This window comes from Mirounga angustirostris, unplaced genomic scaffold (genome assembly GCF_029215605.1).
Source record: "Mirounga angustirostris isolate CCGP_5_RB_7025 unplaced genomic scaffold, mMirAng1.0.hap1 SCAF_5, whole genome shotgun sequence".
NCBI classification, from domain to species: domain Eukaryota; kingdom Metazoa; phylum Chordata; class Mammalia; order Carnivora; family Phocidae; genus Mirounga; species Mirounga angustirostris.
In genome coordinates this window covers 108,481,262-108,489,474 of record NW_026991713.1, presented here as the reverse complement: position 1 = coordinate 108,489,474, position 8,213 = coordinate 108,481,262, and the positions used below count along the sequence as shown (strand labels likewise).

The 8,213-nt window shown below is 40.5% G+C and overlaps 1 pseudogene; it reads left to right on the top strand.

Moving 5' to 3' along the window:
- Positions 1–4,642: 4,642 nt before the first annotated feature.
- On the top strand, positions 4,643–5,607 carry LOC135364294 (large ribosomal subunit protein eL28-like; annotated as a pseudogene).
- The last annotated feature ends 2,606 nt before the right edge of the window (positions 5,608–8,213 follow it).

The window sequence follows — 8,213 nt, the reverse complement described above, 5'->3', positions numbered from 1 at the left end:
CTTTAATGGCAGTTCATCTCATAGATCTCTTAATGACTTGGCTTAAGAACAAAATTAAACTTCCTGAATTTGATTTCTCTAAAACATATCCACCAAATGCAATTGCCCTTTCTGTCAAATAAGCCCTTGCTGGTTTGTAAGTCTGAAGTGATTTTTTTTCCCTCTCTCATTATGGTTGTTCCAAGACTCTTGACATTCTCTAAATCATCTTTCGCTGAGTACAAGAGGTCCATGAGGAAGTCAAGATCGATGATAGATTTCATCTCTCTTGAATTTTAATGCAAATGTCTGTTCCCCTAATCAAACAAAGGTTAAAAAAGGAAATCAAATTAGCTTATTACAAAAGCCAGCATAACTGAACTGACAAGAAAAATGCTTTCTGTATGAAAAGCCTTTAATCAATATCTTAAATAAGAATGTCACTGGAAAGAAGAGTTCATATGTGGTCAGTTATAATCTGCAAATCAATATGCTCTTTTTAATAAATATTTGACCACCGTAGCTCAATAGACATTGCCCATAAGAGCTTCTTTCTTTAAACGAAAATGAAACAAAATTACAGCATAAATGTAGTGTTCAGGGCATAACTGAAACTGTGAGGGAATTCAAGGTTAGGGCTATTTCACCTTTTAATCATTGGGTATTAAATACTGGAGAGATTTTCTTTAGTGCCTTGTCTCATATACAGGTCCCCTATGCAGTCTATCTGTTCAAAAGTAAAATGATGTCGGAAAAGAGATTACTTATCAGAGATAGATCTAGGTGCAATTTTTCTATTCTAGATTTAGTTTGATTATCTGGAACTATTTGATCAAAGATTCTACATGCACTAAACCCTTAATTTTGACAGGTTTTTAACTCAAGTCTATAGAAATGCAGCCCTGTGACGGGTGACTTCTTATAAATAAGTATACTTCCATTGTATTCCGTCAAAACCATAATCAATTAATATCTGATCAGCACTTTCTTCATGCATAGTAGCATGTTGGCAGGCTGTTTGCATTGTTACCAACATGACTTGGAATCTTCCACTTATTGGATGTGTGATCTTAGGCATATCGCTTAATTTTCCACACTAGAAAGTATGTTAACATACCGTCTGTCTCATTATAAATGATAAATTGTAACTCTTACTATGAATTATTATTATTTGAATTGTGATGGTGGACATATAATGAAACATAGTTTAACACACAGTTCTGGTTTGAACAGCTCAATAACATCCAGTAGAATTCAATAAACTATACCTCGGACCAACCCATTAGACCATTGGAGATACTTAACCGTGGTCTATAATTTTACCTTACATCTTTGATTTGCTTTCTTTCTCTTTTGACATCAAATGAGAGAGTGGAAACTGTTTTTTTTTTTAATTCTTTTTATCAAATAGTAATTTAGAAAGACCTCATAGTGGCTTATTAGAGAAGTCCAAATCATCAAAATATGCAAAGGGAATAGAACTGTTCGTAAGTTTCTGTGTATAAAGCTACTCTAACCACTGAGTACATAACTTTTGTTCTTTTATTCCCTTCTTTGAGATATAATTTTTTTATTCTTTCATAGGAATTGCTTTCTTAAGGAAATTTTTACAAAGCAGGTTCCCTAGAAAACCTTGGATTGCCTAGCCTTGCTATGCATGATCAGTGAAGATGCAAGATTTATTTCCTCCTCCACTTGAAAAAATATATACCATTCTCACCTTTCTGAGATAATTTTGAAGTGGTTTCTGTGTAGAGTAAGAGGTCTTTCTCTAAGTATCAGTGAACCTGACAAGGAAAGCCTAGAGTAAATTGACACATCAAAAGCCTGCTACTTGGCAACATGAGGAGGCCTCTTGTTGCTGATCATTTATTTAATTATTCTTAGATGACCATGTCAAGATTTCCAGACAATGTCCCTGGGAGCTAAGCGCTTTGAATGTTTGAACTACGTTAGTAAATGGAAAACCAGTGTCCTTGAGTATTAGAGACAGTGCTCTGATGAATTATAAAGTGTGTTAATTAATAAATACATGTTTTTTAATGGGACTCTTTGCTGATCTATTAGGGCAATGAATTTAGGGTCCCGCATATATTGACCATATGGCTTTTTAAATGAAGAAAGGTGGTGATGGTGACCAATATATGGACAATAATTTCTAGTTTACAACGTGCTCTATTTAATCATTTCCACATCTATTATTTAATTTCTCTCTCCCAGCTATCCTGTGAGATAGGCATTATTATTCACATTTTACAGAAGAGGAAAATAGATCTTTGAGCGTTTAAGTATATGTCCCAAGTTATACAGCTAGAAAATTGTCAGACCAAGATTTTAATCTAGGCCCTTTAGCTCTGAATGTTTCCTTCTTTCCCATTACATAACATTGATGAAAATTTCCCAACTTTTCTCCTTTGTATTTGAGAAGGCTGAACATAACAGAGGTCCAAGATGGAAATGGTTAACGCAATTGTGTGTTATGATTTTTCAAGTAATCATATTTTAAACTCTCACATATATGGTTTTGCAGTCAAATCCATGGTTCAAAGTATTGGCATTTGAGGCCCATAAAGTTGCAGATGTTCTATTTCGACTTTGAAACTGCAGGGATCAGGATTGTAAATAGAAAAGTTCAAGTTGCTCAGGAGTAAACTTCCTATAATAAAGTATTTTGTGAATAATCATGATGTTCAGGACTTCAGCATTTCCAATTGTCTTGTAAATTTAAGATGCTCCCAAGTAATGAAGGGTGACCTATTGAAGCTGGCAGATTAGATCCCAAGTAATTAGATTTGTTCAAGAGCTTATCTACTACTGAGCAAAAATTGCAAGCTTAGTCTCACCTGGGATGAGTCCTATTTGCTTCCTGGCTGCTAATTTGGGTAAGACAAGGTCGTTTCACTCAGTCTACCTCCTTTAAAACACATCCACCTTCCAGAAGGGCACTGCTTTCTTTAGCACAAGACACAACAAGTGAATTATTATTATTTGGGGCTCTCATTGTGAGAGGCCAGAGAGAAGGCATTACTTACCCATAGATCTGGATAGAAGTGAAGCTGTTCTGATGTCAAGGATAGACTTATAGAGTGCTTCAAGCATCTTGGTGGTGGGCATAATGCTGAGAGAGCAGAGAGAAAATAAATGATCTGACCTCTATCTGGCCTATGGGCTTCCAAATTATGGTGACTTGTGGAATTTGTTGAAGGCCTCCATCAATCAATAAATGATAAATAACTGTTGATTCCCTTGTATGTGCATAACATCATGTTCAAGACTGGGGGAGATATACATGAGAAGACAAAAACTCCTACCTTCTAGGAATGCATAATCTAATTGAGGACATTTCAAAATATTAGAGAGCAGCCAATGATATGTCCCAAATTAATGGTGTTTGAATTCTTGCTTTAGGAGCTCAAGGGTCAGAAAGAGCAATCCCAGTGGGGGAGAATCAGGCAACCATTTATTGAACCAGGTTGGGTGGCATGTGGGTAAGAGGTAGAAAAAAGGATAGTCCTGAGGAGGAAATCCACAGTGGTAGGAAAATGGTATGAGTTTGTTCTGGGGGACTAGAGAAATAAAAGCCTGGGATTTTGGGATGAGACCCAATGGTGAAGGGCCTGAAATGATAGCCAAAAAAATCTGCTGTTCATGACATAGACAACAAAGTGCCATTTTTGAGAGGCAGCCGTTTTTGAAGGGCAGATGCCCAGCTGGAGGTGATGTATCAGAATGGCTAACCTGGTGGTATCTAGCATGGAAAGGTAGGTGAGTGGGGCCAGTGACTGGAGGTAAGGAAACCTTCCAGAAGGGGCAACAACTATTCAAGACCATCTTTGCATTGTTCACATTAATGAAGCTAGAGCCTTGAGATGTATCCAAGGAATCTCAGCACAAATTATGCTATGGGCAAGTGATCAAACCATCAAGAAACTTGTAGAGAGAAATGATGGTTGAGTCCTGTGTAGGAAGAATGGCAGTTGCATGAAAGGTGGCCCAGGGTGGGAGAGGGCATAGCTATGAACGGGGGAGGGGCTGGGAACAACTTCCTAGTTGTACCTCCTTTCCTTCTCTGGAGGGACCACAGTCAACCCCTGTGCTACCATGTGGCAAGACAGCCAGTCTGAAGCTGCAAAGTCAGTTACACCAGGGTAGCTCAGGAGCCCAGCTGGGAGGGGAAGTCAGTAGATGGGTACAGGAGATTGGCAGGCTTGGGAATTTCCCCACTTACCCCAAGGGCAAGGTCATTATCACAGAAACAGAAGATGACACACTACAAATCAGGGTCGCACAGAGCAAACCCTTGGTTGAGTAACCGTGAGATTTCTCCAAAGGAATGGTAGGATGCCTGAGGAGAACAGGGGCTGTCTGAGCTGAAATTACAACTCTAAAGGCTCTTTAGACCTTTAGACCTGAGCCCATTCTCTGTGGGACAGGAACTACATCCTGGGTTTTCTTCTCTGGATAGACACTACTAGCTAAAGCAATTGTTAGTCCTAAGAGGATAAAAGATAAAGCCATAAGGGAAATTGCCAGGGATTTGAGGAGTGCAAGAAAAATGAAAACAAACAAACAAAGGCAACAAAATGGGCAGATCTCTCCCAGACGAAGCAGAATTAAAAATCCTCTTTCCCTCTCGGCCACCATAGTGAGAGGAGCTTCCACCATGTCCACCCACCTGCAATGGATGGTCTTGTGCGAAACTGCTTGGGCTTCCTGATCAAGGGGAACAAGCAGGCACATAGCACCTACCCCAATCATCCAACAGATTGCAACTCCTTTGCTACAACTGGTCCATTTACAGCAAGACTGTGGGCGTGGAATTTGCAACAATGTGGATGGAACTAGAGGGTATGATGCTTAGAGAACTAAGTCAGTCAGAGAAAGACAAATCTCATGATTTCACTCCTCTGTGGAATTTAAGAAATAGAACTGATGAACATAGGGGAAGGGAAGGAAAAATAAAGTAAGATAAAAACAGAGAGGGAGGCAAACCATAAAAGACTCTTAACTGCAGAGAACAAACTGAGGGTTGCTGGAGGGGAGGTAGGTGGAGGGGATGGGGTAACTGGGTGATGGGCGTTAAGGAGAGCACTTGTGGGGATGAGCACTGGGTATTATATATAAGTGATGAATCACTAAATTCTACTCCTGAAGCCAATACTACGCTATATGTTAACTAATTTGAATTAAAAAAAACAAAAAACAAAAACGACTGTGAGCATGGAGCCAGGGCTACGGGACAGGTGTAGTGTTGGTCATGAAGTGGAGATCTGGCCAACGAAAGCCCACCACCTCCTGGTGCGAACCACCATCAACAAGAATGCCTGGGCCATACCCAGCAGCAGCGGGCCCATGATCCGCAAGAACAGGTATCACCCAGATCTGCCCTTGGCCACCACCCACAGAGCGAGTGCCATCCTGTGCAGCCAGAAGCCTGTGATGGTGAAGAGGAAGCAGCCCGCCGCCCCAACAGCTCCTGAGCACCTGCCCCCCACCTTCAAAGCAATAAAGATGTCAACCACCTCAAAAACAGATAAAATCGATGAAGAATGTAAAATAAGTACAGTTCACATCACCAGCGAGAGATGGGAGACTCCTGAAAAATGCTCCAGGAACAAGCAATTATAAAGAAGCAGCAATTTGAAATCTTAACTTTGAAAATATAATTGTTGAAATAAGGGATTTAGTGAATGGTTGAATAACAGAGTTGGTACAGCTGAATAAATAAGATGAAAGATTGGATCAAAAAAATTTGAAAAATATCCGGATGGGATAAAAAGATAGATTGAGAGAGAAGTGAAGCTATAGGGAAGTAGAAGCAGAAATATCAGCACCCATGTGAAAAGAGACCCAAGAAATAGTGAAAAGGCAAATAGAGGAAGCGAACTATTTGAAGGCATACCGACAAAAATTTTCCCAAAGTTAAAATGGTCAGTCTGGGATTAAAACCCAGGAAGCCTACCTCTAGTATTTGGGCTTTTGGCTACTCGCTTTCTGCTTTGGTGATCACTGGGCAAACTTTGAACTGGATAAGAATTCAGCAAGGCTCTGAATAGAAGATGGACAGTGTTGCACCATACCTGTGCTAATCAACTACATTGTGTAGGAGAAAATAAGACATTATTTATAATGGTAACACAAATTATATCTTAAAATTAACCAGAAGGGGAAAAAATTGACTATTACAGAACACAAAGCAAGAACTACTTCTTCAAAGGTTTGGCCTGGAAGTGGTGCACAGTCATTTTCATGGGGCTTTGTCTTGAAAGAGGTTGAACACATTTGCCAAAATACGTGAAAAAACCAGCCAACAATGGTTGTCTGAATAAAATCAAACATCCAGCCATTTCCAAACAGCTGTTTGAATTATGTTATTGGTGTATTGTTTCTTTCATTGTGTCTCTTCATCTGGAAAATGGGCATGCATGTGGATTTGTTTTAGTGGCATTTGTTAAGGTGTGGAGATCAGAACTAGCAGGCATACCTCGGGCCCCTTCCAGGAATGTTTAGTCACTGAAATCCGCCAAAGACAGCCTGTCATCTAAGGCAGTCATTGGTGATGTCCTAGTGTATTAATTTACTGCATGAGAGTGTGTAGGGGAAAATATGGCCAAGTACCTAATGCAAAATGCATAACTGTGTGTGTGTATGCAGATAATGTGCAGACATACCTAGAACTTTATTTTATTCTTTTAGATTATTTATTTATTTATTTACTTATTATTTGAGAGAGAGAGAGCATAAGTGAGGGGTGAGGAGGGGTAGAGGGAGAGGGAGAAACAGACTTCCTGCTGAGCAGGGAGCTCAATGCGGGGCTCGATCCCACGACCCTGAGATCATGAACTGAGCTGAAGGCAGATTCTTAACCAACTGAGCCACCCAGGCGCCCCATACCTAGAGCTTTAATCAAACTGTGATGGAACTCAAATACAATTGACTAGAGGTTCCTGCATGTGGACGCCTGGCAGGATGCCTAAGGGAGACCTAATCCCTCTGGCTTCTGTTTTCTGTTGTATTATGGACTATGCATCCATGGAAATGCCCGGCACTCAGATAGTAAGTAATAAAGCCATATTTATAGTCATCACTTCTTTCATGGTCTTAGCAGTCCCAGACATGATTTATTTTACATTAAAACTCAGAGGTGTAGGGTTTCACAGTTGGGAGGAACCTCAGAGATCCTAGAATAGTCCTCCCATTCTGTGAGTGAGAAAAGAGTCCCAGAAGAGGGACTTGTCACTTTTCTGAGTCCACAAGTGAAGGTGGTCGTTGAGAACTGGGGATGACTTGCCATTACAGGGGTTCTTGAATGCTCTCCAGAGAGATGGGGAAATGCAACTGTGGCCTTCGAGGTGCAGAGCTCCAACCAGCTTTGCAGAGTTGTGGTAGGAAACGAAGGGCTTTGTGAAATTTCAGAGGCTTCTGTCCCAGGGGAACCCCTGTTAAAGACAGGAATTCCTGCTGGGGCTCCGAAGGGAACGAGAGCCAGAGCCATTGGTCAGCTTCCGGTTTCTGGAGTGGTGGGCAGGGGGTTCTACCTTCTCCTCACTTCCATTCCCAAGAAAGCCTTGGTACGAAGCCCAGGCCAAGCTTGCCAGAAACAGGATTTAAGGGCAATCTGAGTCTCTCTTTCCCAGTCTCGAGGCCCCCTGCTAAGGGTGAGTCTGAAGGCTCTCAGATTCATTACCAGGGTCTCCTCTCTCAGCATCTTGCATAGCACCTCAGAACATGGTTAGTGGGAGGCCAGATTTCCATCCCATTTCCTCCACTCTTGTGCTGGGGTAAGCAAGCAAGAATCGTCTTTGTACCCTGTTTTATATAGTGTTATGCATAACAAATGGAGCCATTTTTATGGTGTTGGAAAAAAATATAAATGGTAGTTGTGCCACTTCATTCAGCAGAGAGAACTAAATAAATATGTTTAATTTTTTTTTTCAGTGAACTATTCCCATGAACTATTTTTCTGACTGCAAAACATCAAACATTGTTAAGGAATTATATATAGCATGCAAATCAATCTATGGCATTGCCTTACATAGGCTCTTGAAATCTCAGTAATGATTTAATATGTAAACATGCTCAGTGCACCTGCCTCAATGAAATGCAGTGATTTCCCCTGCTGAGTGGTGTGTGATTCCTTCCCTCTGTTCCAAATGGTCTGTGCTTTCTTTCTTTCTTTTTTTTCTGTCCTTGTTTCTGTTCCTACACATCTTTCCAGTAGCTTATGTTTATCT